Source organism: Capsicum annuum, chromosome 6, assembly GCF_002878395.1.
Source record: "Capsicum annuum cultivar UCD-10X-F1 chromosome 6, UCD10Xv1.1, whole genome shotgun sequence".
NCBI classification, from domain to species: domain Eukaryota; kingdom Viridiplantae; phylum Streptophyta; class Magnoliopsida; order Solanales; family Solanaceae; genus Capsicum; species Capsicum annuum.
Window position 1 is genome coordinate 5,862,614 of NC_061116.1, and position 12,009 is coordinate 5,874,622.

A 12,009-nucleotide genomic window follows, 5' to 3' on the forward strand; every position below is an offset into this window, starting at 1 on the left:
TTCTATGAATCTTTATATGGTATCAGACACCCATAAGCTCCACCAAGTCAGATCGATTTCATTCTCCTTAATCTTTCTCATCTATGGCTCAAGTAAATGATGCTGTTAATGCCAGTGGTTATGGAGTTTCTACCACTACTCATGTGGTACAATTTAATCCCATTGCTCAATTACCTATTAAACTACAAGGTAATCTCAACTTCTCAACATGGAAAGCACAACTTGTAATGCTACTAAATGGGCATCAACTCATGGGACATCTTGATGGAACCACAATTGCTCCATCACCTACTATTACCTAAAATGGTCTTACTGTACTAAATCCCAGTTATCAGATCTGGTTCTCCCAGGATCAATTGACCTAACAAGCAATGATGACATCAGTCAATCCTACAATTGCTCTAACTATTGCAGCAGCACCATCTGCTAACAAAGCGTGAGAACTCCTTCACACAACCTACGCCAACAAATGCCATACTTACATCTTCAGCTTGCGAGATCAACTGCAGAACACCAAGAAGACTTCCAAAACCATTGCAGAATACTTATAGGAGGTTTGTTCCCTCTCTGATGCTCTTAAAGTTGCTGGTTCACCTATCAGTGATGTTAAACTTATTGTCAAAATTTTAAGTGGCCTAGGCCCCGAGTATCGTGAAATCTCTGCTAGGATATGAGCACGAGACTCTCCTTTGAGCTTTGAAGAATTATTTCACAAGCTCACAGATCATGAGCTTTTTCTAAAATATCAAGATCTGGAAAAACCATCTATGATCTCAGCTGCTGTTGCTTAGAAGTCCAACACGCATCCACATTCAATAGGAACAATCCTCACTTCAACAATCAGCCATGGAAACATCGTAGTCTTAACAATGGAATTCTAACAATCAGCAATCAAATTCCAACAATCAGCAAAATGAGCGACCACCCAAGCAATTTTTCAAATGTAAGTTGTGCCAAAAGTTTGGTCACACGGCAGATGTTTGTCGCTCCAAGTTGCACAATCATTTTGAAGCTTAGGCTAACTTTGCATCTGGGCAGCAATCGTCTAGAAACTCTTGGGTTTTAGACACTGGAGCAACTCACCATGTCACTGTCGAACCTCACAACCTTGAAGGGTATACAGGAACCGAAGAAATCTCTATGGGTGACGGTAAAACCATTCCCATCATTCATATTGGTTCAACTCTAATTCAGGCATCTAAATTTGCTTTTAAGCTTTCTGACACACTTTGTCCTCCATTAATAAAAAAGAATCTCATCTCTATTGCTAAGTTTTGTCAAGATAACCTCACGTCTATTGAATTTTTTCCTTTTACTTTTGTTGTGAAGGACTTGCATACTCTAAAGCCGCTGGTACAAGGTTGGAACAAAAATAAACTGTATGAGTGTCCATGTTTGCCATCAAGGAAACCTTCCATTCACCTTGCCTCCACAAAAGCCCCACTTCAACATTGGCATTGTCGATTGGGTCATCCCCACTCTAGAAGTCTAAATTTTATTTTGGGGAAATTTTCTTTACCTGTTATTGCTAGCAAAGAATAGTTTAAACTTTATAATGCTTTCCTACAAGGAAAATTGGATCAAGAAGTTTTTATGTCGCAACCCCGAGGCTTTATTAATCCCCAATTTCCAACTCATGTCTGCAAATTGAAGAAGGCTATCTATGGCCTCAAACAAGCTCCCCAGGCTTGGTATAATGCTCTGCATGAACATCTGCTGAAACTGAACTTTGTCAGAATAGAATCTGACACCTCTTTGTTTGTATGGAAGCATTTGGCTGTAACCATTTATGTTCTTGTCTATGTTGATGACGTCATAATCACTGGAAACCATCCACACATGATTAAATGTGTTATCATTTCCTTGGCAGAAAGATTTTCATTGAAGGATCTTGGCTATCTAAACTACTTTTTGGGTGTTGATGTTAAGCAAGTACTAGGTGGTCTCATTCTTTCTCAATCAAAATACATTTTGGAAATTCTTTCTGAAATAGCTATGGATAATTGTAAAGGTGTTTCCACTCCCATGTGTTCCAGTGTACCCCTTTGAGTAGATGATGGTTCGCCACCAACTGATGCCACAAGCTACCGGCGTACCCTTGGCAAATTGCAGTAACTGTCCCTCACTCAGCCTGACATATCTTATGCAGTCAATAAATTGTCACAATTTATGCATACTTCGACTGATGAACATTGGAAAGCAGTTAAATTAGTCCTATGGTATCTCAAAGAAACCGCAAGTTCAGGACTTCGCATCCTTCGTAGCTCTGACTCCAATTTGTATACGTATGCTGATGCCGACTGGCAATCCAAATGATAGAATCTCTATATTAGGTTACATACTTTTCTTTGGATCAAATCCAGTTAGTTGGTCATCCATAAAGTAACGTGCAGTGGCTCGCTCGTCCACTGAGGCAGAGTACAAATCAGTAGCCAATGCACTTGCAGAGATCACATGGGTGCAAAACTTACTTCATGAATTACATGTCACCATTCCGAAGATTCTAACAATCTACTGTGACAATGTTGGAGTAACTTATCTATCTCACAACCCAGTGTTCCATACCCGTAGATTTTGCATATGTCTGTGATCAGGTTCATGCTCATTTAGTTCATGTTACTCATACTCATGCTTGTGATCAACTTGCTGATACCTTCACCAAGCCACTGCCTAGATCAGCCTTTATTAGGTGTCGTTCCAAGTTAGGCATTGTTTCACCTTACCTAACTTGAGGGGGTGTATTAACTATCTTTATTTATCTCTTGTTACTAGTTTTTACAATTTGACTAAGTCTCTGATGTTTGGAGCATATTTAGGAATAGTTAGCTTTAGTTAGTTAGCTATAGATAATGTGCAGATAGTGGCCTGCACTTTAGGTCCAGTTAGTTGTATATTGTGTATTTAAAAGCTTGCTGCCAGAGTTAATAAAATTATCCTTTTGATCTCCTTCGCTGAATCTTTATACTGTATGCATCCTTGGATTCCATTAATCAAATCACTGTGAAAAATGGCAGACAGGTAAGGCCACATTGAAATTGAATCCCATACTGTCCTGATTATCTTGGAATTTCATTCTTCTGTCTGTTGGTGAACTTTCAAAATACTTGTTTAGCCAATTTCTTTCAAACTTACTATTTCTGAAACAAGAGGTGTTCTATTAATCATGGTTTGCTGAACATTAAGTTGTCAAAAGGTAAGATTATAACAAATTCAGAAGTTTGATTGCCTTGTGTTCTTTTTCCTTTATATACTTTAGCATCTTTCGAGGTTTTCTTGGTTAGTATCCGCATAAAGACTGATTATTTGGGTCCTAACAATAAACATGTTGTTATTGAATGGACAGGAATAAGCAATACCACAAACAAAAGAAAACAAGAACACACAAATTTTACGTGGAAACCCTTGACGGGAAAAACCATGGGCAGAGGAGGAGGAAATTCACTATAATGGAGAGGAATACAAGGAGGAGACAAAAGTGTCAATGACGTATATCAAAAACCACCAAAAACAATCCACTAAACGGACTTATATAATACGTGCGTACAAATAAATACTAAGCCCAAAAATAACTCACTATCGGCTCAATCCCTCCGCTACCACCACAGACCCCCCAAAAAATCTCAAACATGGATTGCACCATGAACTTTTCAGGTCTGGATCAATAAAATTCGGGTCACAAACTCTAACACATGTCATAATATTTGTTTGAATATAAATGCTTTTAATTAATAAATTATAAGAATGTTAATATTATTTTGACGATGTAATAAGAAAATAGTGTCAAACAAAATGAAACGAAGGAAATAATATAATGTGAACAAAGTATTGAGAGTTTGCTTAAGAGTAAAATATCTAGTACCACCTGAGCTATGAACGAATTTGCTACAACACACTCCAACCTCACAGGAGTCCTATTACCCCTTGAACTAAATTTTAGCGTATTTTTGTGAACCTTGTTAGCTGACTGACACCTTTTGGCAGGCTTTATCGATGATGTAGCACCTTTGAAGTGGGCTCCATTTTATCTAATAAAGGTGCCACGTCAGTACAAAAGGAGTGACAAAAATATGCTAAAATTAGGTTCGGGTAATAGATATGAAGTATAAGATTGTTAATGGAATGAAAGGAACGATACTTCTCATTGATTGTAGTCTGAGTATATATAAATACAATACAACAAAGAGATAAACTAAGAAAAGGATAATACTTATCTATATACAAGAGTCCTAAAGAGAAGGAACTACTAAATTTGAAATTTAAAAAATAGGAGTTGATTTTATCCTTTATTACGCCCCCGCAAGTTAGTGGTGTCAACAACACCCAACTTGGAAAATTGCTGTACAAAAGTGGCTTTGGTAAGTGGTTTTGTGAGTATGTCAGCCACTTGATCAGCTGAGTGAACATGATGTACTTCAATATCTTTGTTCTGGACTTGTTCACGAACAAAGTGAAAATCAATGGCTACATGCTTCATCCTACTTTGGAAAACTGGATTGGAACAAATGTAAGTGGTGCTTATGTTGTCACAGAAAACCTGCGGAACCCCCTTAAGTGAAAGACAAATTTCACGAAGAAGATTTGTGAGCCAGTTGGTTTCTGGAACAGCAGCAGCCACACCTCTGTACTCAGCTTCTGTAGAGGATCGAGAGACTGAGCGTTGTTTCTTTGAGGACCAGGAAATTGGTGTGCTGCCCATGAAAATACCATATCCATCTAGAGAGGTACGATCTTTCGAATCGCCAGCCCAATCCGAATCAAAATAAACAACCAGATGAGAATCTGGAGCTTTTGTGATCCGTATACCATATTGGCAGGTGTGATAAAGATAATAAAGTAATCCCTTGACTGCTTTCCAGTGACAGTGACGTGGATTGTGCATAAATTGAGAAAACTTGCTAACTGTGAAGGCAATATTAGGACGTATAAAGGATAAGTAGTGCAACTTTCCAATTACCCATCGATAAATATTACCATCAGTTGGAGGATCATTCACCGAAGCTGTCAAAGTGGCAGTTGAAGTCATAGGTGTAGGGGCTCCTTTAAAACCTATCATGCCAACGTCATGTAAAAGATCCATAATATACTTGTGCTGAGATAAAAAAAAGACCATCAGTAGAAGAGATAACCTCAACACCCAAAAAGTAATGGAGTTGTCCAAGGTCTTTCAAAGAGAAGAGATTGGAAAGACCAACTATTACATGACGAACCCCCAAATCTGATTTCCAGTGATAATTATATCATCCACATAGATAAGAAAATAGACAGTGATCCCAAATTTATGCAAAATAAATAAAGAAGAGTCAGATTGAGACTTGGCAAACCCAACAGTTAAAAAATAATTTTTGAACTCGGTGTACTATGCTCAGGGAGCTTGTTTCAATCCATAGATTGCTTTGTTCAGCTTACGGACATGGATGGAGAGGCTTCGATCTTCAAAGCCCGGTGGCTGCCTCATATACACTTCTTCCTCAATACATCTTTGTAGGAAGGCATTATTTACATCAATCTAATGGATAGGCCAGTTGTACTGTGTCACAATAGTAAGCACCAACAGAACAGTTACTGGTTTGACTACCGGGCTAAAATTTGAATCACAGTCTAATCCCGGATGCTGGGTAAATCCCTTTACAACAAGCCGAGCTTTGTACCTGTCAATGGAACCATAAGATTTATGTTTTATATGAAACAACCACTTTCAGTCAACCACATTCATCGAAGGAGCAGCTGGAACCAAATCCCATGTATGATTCCTAACAAGGGCATCAAATTCAGCTTTCATGGCTTCTCTCCAGTGAGGGTGAGGACATGCTTGTTTATATGTATGAGGAAAAAATGGCAAGGAAAGTTGGACGCTAACACTAAACTGCTTGGGTTTGAGGTTATTTGTTTTAGAGCGTGTGACCATGGGATAAGTTGAAGTGGTCACCACAGGTGAAGGAGTGGACGGAATCAAAGCAAGTGTGCTCTGGGAAGGGTTGTCATTGGGTGATTGAGAAGGCGGGCTGGGGAACTGGACAATGGAAGGAAGTGGCATCAATGAGGTGTTTGGTTGTGGACAATTTTTGCGTTGATAGGTGATTAATGGTTTGGATGATGGTAGTGGTTGAGTATTATCATGGGGGGGTGGAATTACAGGTGGCAACAAAGGAGAATATAAATTTTGAGAATTACCTGATGTAGCGGAGACACCTTCTGGTGTGGCAGACGTTGAGCTGGATAGTGGAGACTGCACGGGCAGAGCATCTGGGAGTGGATGACAAGAGTCTGAACTTGACGGTTCATGATTCAAAGGTTGAACATCAGAACAAATTTCCCAGGAAATATTATCGCTCTGTTTAAGTTTTAAATTGGAAAACATATTCTGAAAAGGATAGGTATCTTCCAAAAACAGAACACCCCTTGATAAGTATAATTTATTCCTGACGGGATCAAAACATCGGTGGCAATAATGTTTATTAGAAAATCCTAAATACACATAGGGATTATATCTTGGTTCTAATTTATTTTTCCATATGGTTTGAGCCATGGGTAGCATAAACAACCAAAAACTCTAAGGGATTCATACTTTGGAGACTCTTGAAATAGAATTTCATAGGGACATTTATTTTGTAAATTTGGAGTTGTTAGACTATTTATAAGGTAAACTGCTTGGTGACAGGCAAAAATCCAAAAAATCGGGGGCAATGAGGCTTGGTGCAGCAAGGTTTTGGCTGTCTCAATAACGTGCCTGTGATGGCATTTAACTAGTGCGACTCTTTGGGGTGTGTAAGGAGGGGTCACTAAGTGTTCAATACAATGACTTTTGAGGTATGATGATAAACCTTGAAATTCACCACCACTGTCTGTATAGAAAGACAAAATTTTGTTTTGAAACCGTCGCTCAAGGGATGTAAAGCTTGAAAGACATCAAGAACTTCCTTTTTTGATTTTATAGTGAACAACCACATGTATTTCGAGTAATGGTCAACAAATAAGACATAATATCGCTTGTTATCGATTGACAAAATAGGAGAGGGCCCCCATAAATCTCTATAAATAATTTGCAATGGTCGTTTACTTTGCAATGAATTTTCAGAAAAGGTAACCTGTGCATTTTATTAGAATAACACGAATTACAAACTGAATTGGTTCTAGAATGTGAAACTGGAAGAGAGAACTGATGCAAAATCCTATTTAAAATACGATACTAGGATGACCTAAACACCGATGCCATAGGTGTAAAGGAATGACAACATTGCATTGTAGTGAATGGTGCTCACTACCCGACCGCCACTCATACAACCCATCTCTATTCTACCAGCAAAATAGAGGCGTCCCCGTACTCAGATCCTTCACAAGATAAGAAAAAGGAAAAAATTCAATGGAGGTGTGGTTATCACAACAAAATTTAGAAATAGAAATAAGGTTATTTTTTATATCATGAGAGCATAAGGTATTGAGAAGATTAAATTGATAATTAATGCACTTATGTTGGTGTTACCGATATGAGATATTGGAATGCTGCTACCATCTCCCATTTCTATCTCCTCTGGACTGTGGTAGTTTTGCTCATCAGTGAAGTTTTGAACATCTGCGGCCATATGATGAGTGGCGCCAGTATCAAAAATCCAAGGAGCCTCTTGAGTTGAAAGCCGAGTAGCATAGTTTGCTCGGTATTATAGGTGATTGTGTGATCGGGATCTGCAGACTTTGTGTCACGACCTGAACCGGGGCCTTGGCCGTGACGAGCATTCCTAAACCCAAAGGCCCGAAACGCCCTCTGTCTATCTGGTAATCATGCACATAATTCATATGATAAAGAAATACGGAAGATAAATAATGTTATGGAAACATGGTCAAATCTGAAATAGTAATATCTAACATCAGTCTGCGAAATCTCTACTAAGAACATAAGCAGCTGTCTGAAAAAAAATGGGACAAGACCCCCAGTAGACCAAAATATAACTACTAATAATACTCTGAACAATCTGCAGGCCTTCTGGAGTAAAGAAGGCTCACCACTGCACAGTCTGATCAACAAGTCTGACTATCTACTGCTTATCTGGACCCCTATACAGAGCCTCAGAACCTGAGAGCTTGGAGGGGGGATGGGGTCAGCACAAAAGTACTGGTATGCAAAGCAATCCAAAATAGAGTAATTGAACATATATATATATTTATATAATACGTGAGAGCAAATGTTCACCAAACATTATGCATAAAACAGTTTATGAAAAACATATGGGTACCTTCTGAAAACATGCAACCTGTCTGTAAATCTCAAACTCTTATCTGTGTATTACTTCTGAGTTAGGTGGTATCCCCTACAAGTATGATATTCCACGGGCGATATGGAATCCTCCATTGACTCGGTGGGGAAGCCTCCAACCCGAGTATGCCGAAAGAGTTGGAGTTCCTGAATCTGATATGCCACACGACACTTAAGTCAGCGTTTAATAATATACTCGGGTCGGCAAACCAAGGTTTTAGGAAATGAGTTGCTTGAACTCAAGCCCTCTTCAGGGAACCACCTAACATCTTTGTATGCCCATTTTTAACCTTTTCTGTACATACAATATTCTGAATGTCTAAAAGCATGATAGTCTGAAATGTCTATTATTCTGAGTCTGATATGGCATTGGTCTGAATTGGTATCGTCATACCAGGACTTGTAAGTCATGATTTCTGAAAAATAATACATTAAGCTAAATCTTTCATTTAAAGCATAATTTAGACCACCAAAAACATGCAACTGATATAGAATATTTCGTGTTTCGAAACCCAAGTCAACATCATGGAAAAACTTCATCAACATATGGTGGTCTAGTGCCTTTAGCAAATCTATGAACTCTTTCATTACATGCATTATGATCATTAAACATTCATGCTAGGTTCCCTCTTTAGTGATTTAAAACCACCTTTAAATCATAACAAGAGTTCAATCATTTCATATAGTGCTTTTCAAGGATGCATTGCAAAACAATTCATATGCTATGAGAATCTGAAAAATTCATAATAAGAGGGAATTCACCAAATATCATGCTCTCAACAAGAATTCATTCTTAAATACTTGGTTTCATACATTCATATTCTCAAATCACTTTGGGAAAGGTCAAAAGACCAAAACTATGATGTTAAAACATTTAATACATGAATATATACATAGATTCAAAAACCCCATTCTAAAACATGATTTTTCTATGCCCATGAGAATTTAGAAAAATCCCGCGTACTTTTATTTTGAAAAATAATGGGTGCTTCTTGAAGCCTGTGGATTGGGGATTCCGAATCTCTAATCAATTTTGAAAACCCACGGTTAAATCTTGATTTATTTGGGTTTTTAGTTTGAAACCCTTGGGAGTGTTCTTGAGAATTGTTAGATGAATGTGGATGTATTTTGGAGAATTGGGGACTGAATTTTGTGTTTATGGATGAATAAGGGTGGGGAAAGGACCATTTTGCCCCAAAAACGAAGTGTTTAAGTCACTTGAAACCATAAGATATGCGCCGCATATGATATCGCATATATTTACATAGGCACCACATATGATATTGCCTATATTTACATAGGCGCCGCATATGATATCTCCTATATTTACATAGGCGTTGCATATGCTATCGCATATGCTTTCCAGTGGCCATGTGCAATTGGTTAGGTGACGCATACTACTTTAAAAGGCCATAACTTCTTGCTCAGGTGTTAGATTTTAGCAAAATTGGTATCGTTGGAAAGTTAACTCGAAGACCTATCATTTGACACATAGTAGGCTCTCTAATTCAACATATAAAAAGAGTTATGGTTGATGGAAGCTGACACTAATTACAACATCCACTAAAACTTAATCGATCGAAATAGTTTCAACTCATCCTTGAGTTGAAGGACCTCTACGGTCTAAATTCATGCTCAAATGGATTCACATACTACATAAACATGCCAAATTGACATAGTATTTAAGGCTCTGGGATTATCAACGCATCAGAGTCATGGTTTTTATTCTATCCCGAAATGCGGAGTGTTACATTATCTCCCCCTTGGGATCTTTCTACCCCGAATGATGGATAGAATGTCAAAGTCTTAAGGGTATGGTATAACGCGGACATGATATATTCCCTAACAAAGAATACACTGATCGAAAACATGACTATAAGATTGGAACTACTGATGTTTTAAATGCTTATGTCGGACATGCATATCCGAGGCATGGAATACACGACTGAAGCTACTCATAGGTTGAATTCTCAGAATGAATCATGCATATCTGATGCATGGATCTGTGACCGAGTTGTTCTCATGAATGCAGGACTGAATACACTGATAACCTGAACTTTTCTATTGAACATGCATTTCTAATACATGCATATCTGGCTGAACTGATGTACGAACGTATGGCTAAATACGCAATAATAACTGATGTGAAGCTCGTAATAAGAATCTATGCGTGCAACTGAATGGGGTATCTTCCCTTTAGTACCCTATGTCCCTCTATGAATGCTCAATCCACTAAGGTACTCAGAAAACTGAGGCGATGCACAGGGCACCTACGAAATGAATCATAACTGAACCTCTGAAATCTGAATTTAATGCATGATGCATGAAATGGGCTATACTCGTAACTACTAATATACTCTATCTTGAAATAGTAGCATATCTGAGATTTCGAGTAGCATGAATAAGTGCAAAGACGAGAAAACAAGTCATGCAAATCTGACTGCTAAACTGACTTATTGGCCATAGAGACTAAATTATACTACACCCTCATACTTAACTGGAGTATCTCTTCAGCACAATTCTCTAAAGAAATTCTAGCAGTAATAGGGAGCCATGAATCTTGGGTATGGATTACACAAGACATCCAACTGAGGAATCACCACATTGACACTACTCTGCAGTTTGGAACATAGGCATATAACTCCTGAATTAGGATAGAATTACCAGTCCTTTGGCATTACAACTTCTTACTTTCAAGCTTAGCACACTTCTCGAATATCACTTAACTATACTATTCTCCTTAAATATCATATTCATTCAACTCAGCTTAAAATTCTCATATGAGCATTTACAAATCTCTTTACTAATGTCGAAAATAACTTAATCCCTTCGCCATGATCAAACCTAACTCTAAGTTACAAAAATACAACATGCCAGACCACGCTATTATTCTAAACCATATGATGCAATCTTCTATATCTCCTTTAAAGATCACATCGTAAGTATAACATGCCTTACCACTTTAATGACTACTCTGAACTTTTACTAGGAAGTCGCTAGCGCATATAGCATTCCTTTACAACAACCTCAACATGTCATTCAAGCCTATCTTTATAACCACAAATGAACTTCAAAGAAAACACTCACAAAGGCATACTTCACATATTCTCTAAACCACTATCAATATCACTCCCACGAGCTACCCCAAGAACATACACATACAAAATTCCACTAACAATTATATAAGTAAAAACTTGGCCCCAAATCTTACTTCATACTTATGGCCTTATATAAACAAGCGTACTATCATCTTCCATCAACAAGGAATAATTACTCACCACCACTATCATCGCATAAGGAGGAGTCACAAAAAGGTTAAAACATAAGATCTGGAGGCATGGAATGATGCTATATGAAGCTTGACACTCATCTGAGGCCTGAGGAATAGCAAAACAACAACAGGGACTCACCAAAGCGCTCTGAATTGAGGGTATTCATAGCTATAAGCTGAATCTCGCAAATCATTTGGCGTAAAACATGAGTTATGGAAATGGAGCACATTATAAAGCGTGAGTACATGACTCTCTATCATATGTATGAACGTGAACTAATCATGGAACTAAATCGTAAAGCATGAGTAGGTATTAGGATCACTGAGAAATACTGATATAGGAATGGGTTGAGATTCACCCTTACTTTTTGATGTTCTATATCATCATGACATCACTACAAGAATCTGAGAGTCTTACTTGTTATTCGTTTAGTCATCTCCCACTTAGTTTCAAGCCATCATCTTAAGTTTTTAGGAGATACCTTACTAG